General features: G+C 48.8%; 4 pseudogenes; all 4 read right to left on the reverse strand.

Moving 5' to 3' along the window:
* Positions 1 to 409: 409 nt before the first annotated feature.
* Positions 410 to 528, reverse strand: LOC141268875 (5S ribosomal RNA; annotated as a pseudogene).
* Positions 529 to 1,463: 935 nt separating this feature from the next.
* LOC141269559 (5S ribosomal RNA) lies at positions 1,464 to 1,583 on the reverse strand (annotated as a pseudogene).
* A 621-nt stretch (positions 1,584 to 2,204) lies between these two features.
* LOC141269407 (5S ribosomal RNA) lies at positions 2,205 to 2,323 on the reverse strand (annotated as a pseudogene).
* A 945-nt stretch (positions 2,324 to 3,268) lies between these two features.
* On the reverse strand, positions 3,269 to 3,388 carry LOC141267448 (5S ribosomal RNA; annotated as a pseudogene).
* Positions 3,389 to 8,995: the final 5,607 nt, after the last annotated feature.

The raw sequence follows: 8,995 nt of genomic DNA on the forward strand, positions 1-8,995 counted from the left end.
GCACGTGACAACACCGTCCCTACATGTGTGGTTGGGGGCGGAGTGAGACGTCCAGGGGTGAATGAAGGAAGAGGGTGAAATGGTTGCCAGTGACTTTGAGCTGCTCTTCAGGGGGGAGGGTCATGTTGCCTGCAAAGGTCTTCTGCTTGGGGCTACCGGTGGTTGCCTCCAGCCACCCGGGAGACGCTGGTCCTGGTGAAAAGGAGCCTAGTATTAAAAGTAAATAAGCAACAATGCTGGAGGCCCACGGTGATCAGAAGGATGCTGGTATTTTGCAGAGATGAAATAGCGCAAGAGAGAAAGCAAATGAAAAAAAAGAAAAGAGAATGAATGTGTGCACTTGTGAAAGGGAATGGAAAAAGGCACAGAAGAGAGTGCCCCCTGCTGGTGGAAGGAAGGAAAAAGCAAAAGCCTACAGCACGTGGTATTTCCAGGCAGTCTCCCATCCAAGTACTAACCAGGCCCAACCCTGCTTAGCTTCCAAGATCAGACAAGATCGGGCATGTTTAGGGTGGTGTGGCCGTAAGCAGAGACAAGCTTCTCACTTGCTGCTTTTCTACTTTGAAGTCTGGTTGCCGGATGCCCTTTCCAGTGTTCAGCAAGACCAGGTCCTTTTGTGCTTTCCCTTCTCTTCAATTTTTTTGCTGGCTTCCTTAAAAGGTCTTGTAGACAGAACGCCCCACTCAGAGCCGCTGAGCTCACTGATCGGCTGCAGCACTGTCGACGGAACGTCAGCTTCACGGCCAATGCCACAGGCCGGGAGCAGAGGCGAGACTCACCGGTAGACCCGGGTTGGGTGAGTAGAGCGCGGTTAGTTGCTTTCTAATAGCCTGCAGCCGGGGATTAACTTTTAAAGAATGGGAACAATCCCTTTTACTGTCTGCAGCGCGCAACACCTAAGAAGCGCACTCTCACACACAAGCCAGCATGCACACGTGCTCGCACGTGACAACACCCCCTATCTGCCCCTACAACCTCTCCGTCACCAGACTCTCCTGCCTGTTTTATGATTTCAGGGCCCTAGCAGGAATCACCCCCCCCTCCCCAATTCCTTCCTTGCCTTCCTTGCCTTCCTTGCACTGAGGTTAGCTCTTTGTCAGCCGTCTGGCTTGGTTACACAAGCTTCTTTGCAGAGAAACATGTTACTTCTGCTGCCCCTCGCTAGGCGGCCGGCATCCAAAACCTTACCTGGGCACCTGCTGAAAGCCTGGCCCCTTCACGGCCCCGGGTGCTTTTAACGCCAACATTTCCACACGGCGAGCTGCGGAGTCAATAAGCACCCCTAGCCGTGGCAAGGAGCTCAGTGTCAGACCTGCGTGAAGGGCGGCGGGGTAGCGTACTTACCTGCCAACTGGCTCAGAGGCCTTGGGGCTTCCATCATCTAAGTTACTTAAGGACGGTGTCCGGCAAGGAGCCGTTCCATGCTAGCCGAGCTGGGCAGTAGGGCAAAACGTCATCAAAATGGTCTACAGAACCCGGTGTTCCCAGCAGGTATCACATCCAAGTACTGTCCGAGCCCAGCCCTGCTTTGCTTCCGAGATCAGACGAGATCAGGCGCATCCAAGGTGGTATGGCCAGTAGACGCTGCTCGATCCATCGCCCGGCCAGCCTTTCTCAGGATCGCTTGGTGGCGAGCAATCTGGCCGTGACGTGGCGGGCTCCGAAGGGTCCATGCAAAGGCTGTGCCGTCCCTGCAGGTGTGGTTTGTTTAGTAGTGATTCACCCGCCGCATCAGGTGTCTTCAAAAATGGCTCGGCGCAGGGTCTCCTGCAGGCTAAACCCTTCATCGCGGTAATGTGACAGAAAGAGCAAGCTGGACCCGTAACTTGGGGGCGGAGCGAGACGTCCAGGGGTGAATGAAGGAAGAGGGTGAGATGGTTGCCAGTGACTTTGAGCTGCTCTTCAGGGGGGAGGGTCGTGTTGCCTGCAAAGGTCTTCTGCTTGGGGTTACCGGTTGTTGCCTCCAGCCACCCGGGAGACGCTGGTCCTGGTGAAAAGGAGCCTAGTATTAAAAGTTAAGAAGCAACAATGCTGGAGGCCCACGGTGATCAGAAGGATGCTGGTATTTTGCAGAGATGAAATAGCGCAAGAGAGAAAGCAAATGAAAAAAAGAAAAGAGAATGAATGTGTGCACTTGTGAAAGGGAATGGAAAAAAGGCATAGAAGAGAGTGCCCCCTGCTGCTGGAAGGAAGGAAAAAGCAAAAGCCTACAGCACCTGGCATTCCCAGGTGGTCTCCCATCCAAGTACTAACCAGGCCTGACTCTGCTTAGCATCCAAGATCAGACAAGATTGGCCGTGTTCAGGGTGTTGTGGCCGTAGGCAGAGACAAGCCTCTCTCTCTTGCTGCTTTTCTACTTTGAAGTCTGGCTGCCGGCTGCCCTTTCCAGTGCTCAGCAAGACCAGGTCCTTTTGTGCTTTCCCTTCTCTTCAATTTTTTTGCTGGCTTCCTTAAAAGGTCTTGTAGACAGAAGGCCCCAATCAGAGCCGCTGAGCTCACTGATTGGCTGCAGCGCTGTCGATGGAACGTCGGCTTCACGGCCAATGCCACAGGCCGGGAGCAGAGGCGAGACTCACCGGTAGACCCGGGTAGGGTGAGTGGTGCGCGGTTAGTTGCTTTCTAATAGCCTGCAGCCGGGGATTGACTTTTAATGAAAGGGAACAATCCCTTTGACTGTCTGCAGCGCGCCACACCTAGGAAGCGCACGCTCACACACAAGCCAGCATGGACACGTGCTCGCACGTGACAACACCCCCTATCTGCCCCTACAACCTCTCCGTCACCATGCGTCAGACTCTCCTGCCTGTTTTATGATTTCAGGGCCCTAGCAGGAATCACCACCCTCCCTCCCCAATTCCTTCCGCACCTTCCTTGCCTTCCTTGCACTGAGGTTAGCTCTTTGTCAGCCGTCTGGCTTGGTTACACAAGCTTCTTTGCAGAGAAACATGTTACTTCTGCTAGCCCTCGCTAGGCGGCCGGCATCCAAAACCTTCCCTGGGCACCTGCTGAAAGCTTGGCCACTTCACGGCCCCGGGTGCTTTTAACGCCATCATTTCCACACGGCGAGCTGCGGAGTCAATAAGCACTCCTAGCCGTGGCAAGGAGCTCGGTGTCAGGCCTGCGTGAAGGCGGCGGGGTAGCGTACTTAGCTGCCAACTGGCTCAGAGGCCTTGGAGCTTCCATCATCTAAGTTACTTAAGGTTGGTGTCCGGCAAGGAGCCGTTCCATGCTAGCTGAGCTGGGCAGTAGGGCAAAACGTCATCAAAATGGTCTACAGCACCCGGTGTTCCCAGGAGGTATCCCATCCAAGTACTGTTCGAGCCCAGCCCTGCTTTGCTTCCGAGATCAGACGAGATCAGGCGCATCCAAGGTGGTATGGCCAGTAGACGCTGCTCGATCCATCGCCCGGCCAGCTTTTCTCAGGATCGCTTTGTTATGATCTGCTACAGAGACTAAGGAAAGAAAGGAGATCTATCCCTACAATAGAACTAAGCTAGATCCCTACGATGTAACGGGGAACCTGATCCTGCAATCAGACCCGCTAAAGTCCTCGGCTAGTCTGAACGCAGACCTATAGATGTGAGGGAGGGATCCCTACAAGATCTAGGGACTGAGAAAAGTTGGACACCTCCTAGCAGAAATAGTAGCAGTCAAAGACAAACACACAACAAAAAGGCATAGGGGTCAGAAGACCTAGCAAAACTAACAGAGAACGGCAACAGAGCAACAAGCTAGCTCAACAGTAGTAAATACAAATGAAGTCCAGCAAAGCCAGGTGTGCGGAGCCGGATTAAATAGGCAAAATGGTCATGTGACCAGCAAACTAAAAAAAAACTAACAGGAGAGTTGTAACAGTACCCCCTCTTCTAAGACGATCCTCCGGATCCCCTAGTCCCAGGCTTACCAGGAAACCTCCGGTGAAACGCTCGGACAAGTCTGGGGGCAGAAACATAATCCGCTCTCACCCATGAGTTATCCTCAGGTCCGAAACCCTTCCAAGCGACGAGATACTGCAAACTCCCTCTATACCGTCTAGAATTTAGGATGCGGGAAATTTCATATTCCCCGTCCTCCACCACCGGAGGAACAGTGGCAGAGGCGTCACCATCCGACACATCAGCTTTTTTCAACAGAGAAACATGAAACACCGGATTAATCCTCCAGGACGTAGGAACCTCCAGCCTAACAGCAGATTGGTTAACTATCTGAAGTACCTTAAAGGGCCCTACGAACTTGGGACCCAATTTTTTAGAAGGAATCCTCAATCGCAGATTCTTAGAGGACAACCAAACCATGTCACCAACCGCAAACAAAATCTCTTGCCGTTTCCTATCAAAGTACCTCTTAGATTTTTTGTTAGCCTCCTGAAGATTACCACGCACATCCGTCCAAACTCTCTCCAAATCACCGGAAAAACTCTCCTCCTCAGGCACAGCCGAAACCAATTTGGAAAATGACCCAAAAGACGGATGTCTCCCAGAACAACAAAAAAAAGGCGAACACCCAGCAGAAGAGGATGTATGGTTGTTAAGAGCAAATTCAGCAAGTGGCAGAAACTCAGACCTCCCCTCTTGATTGTCTGCCCCAAAACAACGCAAGAACTGCTCAACATCCTGGTTCTTCCTTTCTGTCTGGCCATTAGACTCAGGATGATATCCGGATGAAAACGACAAATGAACTCCCAACCTGTCACAAAATGCACGCCAAAAACGAGCCACGAACTGAGGTCCCCTATCAAAAATAATGTCAGTAGGAACACCATGTAGTCTGACAATCTCCTTGACAAAGGCCTTAGCGAGTGTCTTAGCGCAAGGCAGTTTGATGAAGGGAACCAAGTGACACATCTTGCTAAAACGGTCCACGACCACCCAGATGACCGTGAAACCTTCAGAGGGAGGAAGGTCAGTAATAAAGTCCATAGCCAGATGTGTCCAAGGTGCACTAGGAACCTCCAGAGGGCAAAGCAACCCCGCAGCAGGAGCATGCGAAGACTTGGATCTTGCACACACAGTACATTGGCGCACCCACTTAATGACTTCCTTCTGCCATCCAGGCCACCAAAAACTGTGACCCACAAGTCTCTTGGTCTCAGAAATTCCTGGATGACCTGCCAACCGAGACTCATGACACTCAACAAACAAATCTCTCCTAAAGGTCCTAGGCACAAACAACCTCCCATGGGGAGTGTTAGATGGGGCATTCTCCTGTGCTTTAAGAATCTCATCCTCCAAAACGGAGTCCAAAGCAGCAATCACAACACCTTCTTGTAAAATGGTCTCCTCTTCCTCCTCAACACCGACCATGGGAGAAAAGCTGCGAGACAAAGCATTCGCTTTAACATTCTTGGTACCCGGGATGTAAGTAACGGAAAAATTAAACCGCGAGAAAAAAAGTGCCCACCTAGCCTGACGGGCATTCAAGCGCTTGGCAGCATCAAGATAGATCAGATTTTTATGATCAGTGAAAACCTGAATGGGAAATTCAGCACCTTCCAAGAGATGACGCCAGTGTTCAAATGCGAGTTTAATCGCCAGCAATTCCCGATTATCAATATCGTAATTAAGTTCAGTCTCGAAAAATTTTTTTGAAAAAAAGGCACAGGGATGTACTCCATCCTTGTTTTCCTGAGACAACACCGCACCAACCCCCACCGAAGAAGCATCAACCTCAACCAAAAACGGCTTAGTCACATCAGGCTGCATAAGTATGGGAGCAGAGGTGAACCTCTCCTTTAGAAACACAAAAGCTTCAATGGCCTCAGAAGTCCACTGAACCGCATTAGCACCTTTCCTGGTGAGATCGGTCAGCGGTTTGACAATAATAGAAAACTTTTTTATGAATTTTCTGTAATAATTGGCGAAACCCAAAAACCTCTGTATCGATTTCAAACCAATAGGTCTAGGCCATTCCTGCACAGCTTGAACTTTAACCGGGTCCATCTCAAAACCTTCACTGGAGATAATGTAGCCCAAAAAACTAATTCTCTGTACAGCGAACTCACATTTCTCCAGCTTAGCAAAAAGCGAATTGTCCATTAATAACTGTAATACCTCACGTACGCTCCGCCAATGAGACTCCAGATCCGGCGAATAAATCAAAATGTCATCCAAATACACAACCACATTTTTGCCGATTAAAGGTCTAAGGATATCATTAATAAGATTCTGAAAAAATGCTGGAGCATTGGTGAGACCAAAAGGCATAACCAGATTCTCAAAATGACCCACGGGAGTGTTAAAAGCAGTCTTCCATTCATCACCCTCCTTCATGCGCAACAAATTGTATGCCCCCCGGAGATCAATTTTAGAGAACCACTTGGCCCCCACTAACTGGTTAAATAAATCAGGATTCAATGGCAGTAGGTAAGGATTGCGTACAGTAATTTTATTAATCTCACGAAAGTCCAGACAAGGACGTAAACCGCCATCTTTTTTTTTTACAAAAAAAAATCCAACAGCTACAGGAGACTTGGAAGGCCTAATGTGACCGGCGGCCAAGCTTGTCTGTATGTATTCTTCCAAAGCCTTTCTTTCAGGAATAGTAAGATTAAATAAACGACTCTTAGGAAGAGTCGCGCCAGGGACAAATTCAATGGTACAATCATAGTCTCTATGGGGAGGCAAAACCTGCGACTCCTCCTCAGAAAAAACTCTCCAAAAATCCTGAATAGGTACAGGCAATTCCCCTCTATCCACAGCAGCAATGCGCCCGTTACAACACTTGTCATAACACTTAGGGCTCCAGGACTTAATTTCATTGGTAGACCAATCCAGTACAGGATTGTGCAATTTTAACCAGGGTAACCCCAATATTACTGGAGAAGGCAAATTATCCAATACCACCAAATCCAAATTCTCTTGATGAATACCATTAATAGTGAGGGGAAATTCACAGACCTTGTGAGTAACACTCTTCAAGGGAGAGCCATCGACAGAAACCACAGCAATAGGGGATGACAAAGTTTTAGGTTCTAATCTAAGTTTTTCCAAGAATCCCCCATCAATCACATTCAGAGTAGATCCACAATCCACAAATACCCGAAATTCAATTAATTCATCCTGAGCAGCAGTAGTGGCAGATAGGAATACTCCCTTAGAATTTAAACAGGCAATACGAGCATGACTGACCATTTTTTTTTCTTTCTTCTTACGAAGCACACAGCTCTTAATAAAATGACCAGAATTTCCGCAATAGAAACACAAGCCTTCAAAAAGTCGGCGGTCTTTTTCCTGAGAGCGGGGTGCCATCAGCTCTCCATTGTCAGCACAGAACCTCTCAGGACTTGAAGCTGACATAGCAGAGGATTTGCTCTCATTAACCCTTTCACGCAGTCTCCTGTCCACCCGTATAGCTAATTGCATTGCCTCCTGCAAGTTTCCAGGTGTGGGATAAGCAATCAGTAAATCCTTTACCCTTTCACATAGCCCTGCAAGAAACAAGCTTTTCAAAGCAGAATCGTTCCACCCCACCTGGGCAGACCACCGACGGAAGTGAGAACAATATTTTTCCACATTACCTGATCCCTGCCTCAAACGTCTTAATTCAGACTCAGCAGATGAGACACGATCAGGATCATCGTACAACAAACCCAAAGCAGAAAAAAAACTATCCACTGATCTAAAGCACGGATCACTAGGTTGGAGAGAGAAGGCCCATCCCTGAAGATCTTTGCGCAAAAGTGACATTATGATCCCTATGCGCTGTGATTCATCACCAGAGGATCCGGGTCTCAAACGAAAATATAATAGACAAGCATTTTTAAAAGAAAAAAAATCTTGTTGTTTGCCAAAAAATAGATCAGGCAGACGTACCTTAGGTTCCACAAAATGCGCTCCAGAACAGCTACTCACGTGTTGTTGGAGCTTGGTCACCTCCAGAGAGAGTCCCTGCAAGCGTTGAGCCAAATCTTGCACCGAGACCATGATGGAAAACTGGAGGTCTTTTCTTAGAGAAATTTTTTTTTTTTTTTTTTTTTATGGCTGGAATTACTGTTATGATCTGCTACAGAGACTAAGGAAAGAAAGGAGATCTATCCCTACAATAGAACTAAACTAGATCCCTATGACGTAACGGGGAACCTGATCCTGCGATCAGACCCGCTAAAGTCCTCGGCTAGTCTGAACGCAGACCTATAGATGTGAGGGAGGGATCCCTACAAGATCTAGGGACTGGGAAAATTTGGACACCTCCTAGCAGAAATAGTAGCAGTCAAAGACAAACACACAACAAAAAGGCATAGGGGTCAGAAGACCAAGCAAAACTAACAGAGAACGGCAACAGAGCAACAAGCTAGCTCAACAGTAGTAAATACAAATGAAGTCCAGCAAAGCCAGGAGGGCGGAGCCGGATTAAATAGGCAAAATGGTCATGTGACCAGCAAACTAAAAAAAAACTAACAGAAGAGTTGTAACACGCTTGGTGGCGAGCAATCTGGCCGTGACGGGGCGGGCTCCGAAGGGTCCATGCAAAGTCTGTGCCGTCCCTACAGGTGTGGTTTGTTTTGCAGTGATTCACCCGCCGCATCAGAGGTCTTCAAAAATGTCTCGGCGCAGGGTCTCCTGCAGGCTAAACCCTTCATCGCGGTAATGTGACAGAAAGAGCAAGCTGGACCCGTAACTTGGGGGCGGAGCGAGACGTCCAGGGGTGAATGAAGGAAGAGGGTGAGATGGTTGCCAGTGACTTTGAGCTGCTCTTCAGGGGGGAGGGTCGTGTTGCCTGCAAAGGTCTTCTGCTTGGGGTTACCGGTGGTTGCCTCCAGCCACGCGGGAGACGCTGGTCCTGGTGAAAAGGAGCCTAGTATTAAAAGTAAATAAGCAACAATGCTGGAGGCCCACGGTGATCAGAAGGATGCTGGTATTTTTCAGACATGAAATAGCGCAAGAGAGAAAGCAAATGAAAAAAAGAAAAGAGAATGAATGTGTGCACTTGTGAAAAGGAATGGAAAAAAGGCATAGAAGAGAGTGCCCCCTGCTGGTGGAAGGTAAGAAAAAGCAAA

This window comes from Phyllobates terribilis, unplaced genomic scaffold (assembly GCF_046119375.1).
Source record: "Phyllobates terribilis strain yellow unplaced genomic scaffold, ASM4611937v1 Scaffold_4__5_contigs__length_816908805, whole genome shotgun sequence".
NCBI lineage: Eukaryota > Metazoa > Chordata > Amphibia > Anura > Dendrobatidae > Phyllobates > Phyllobates terribilis.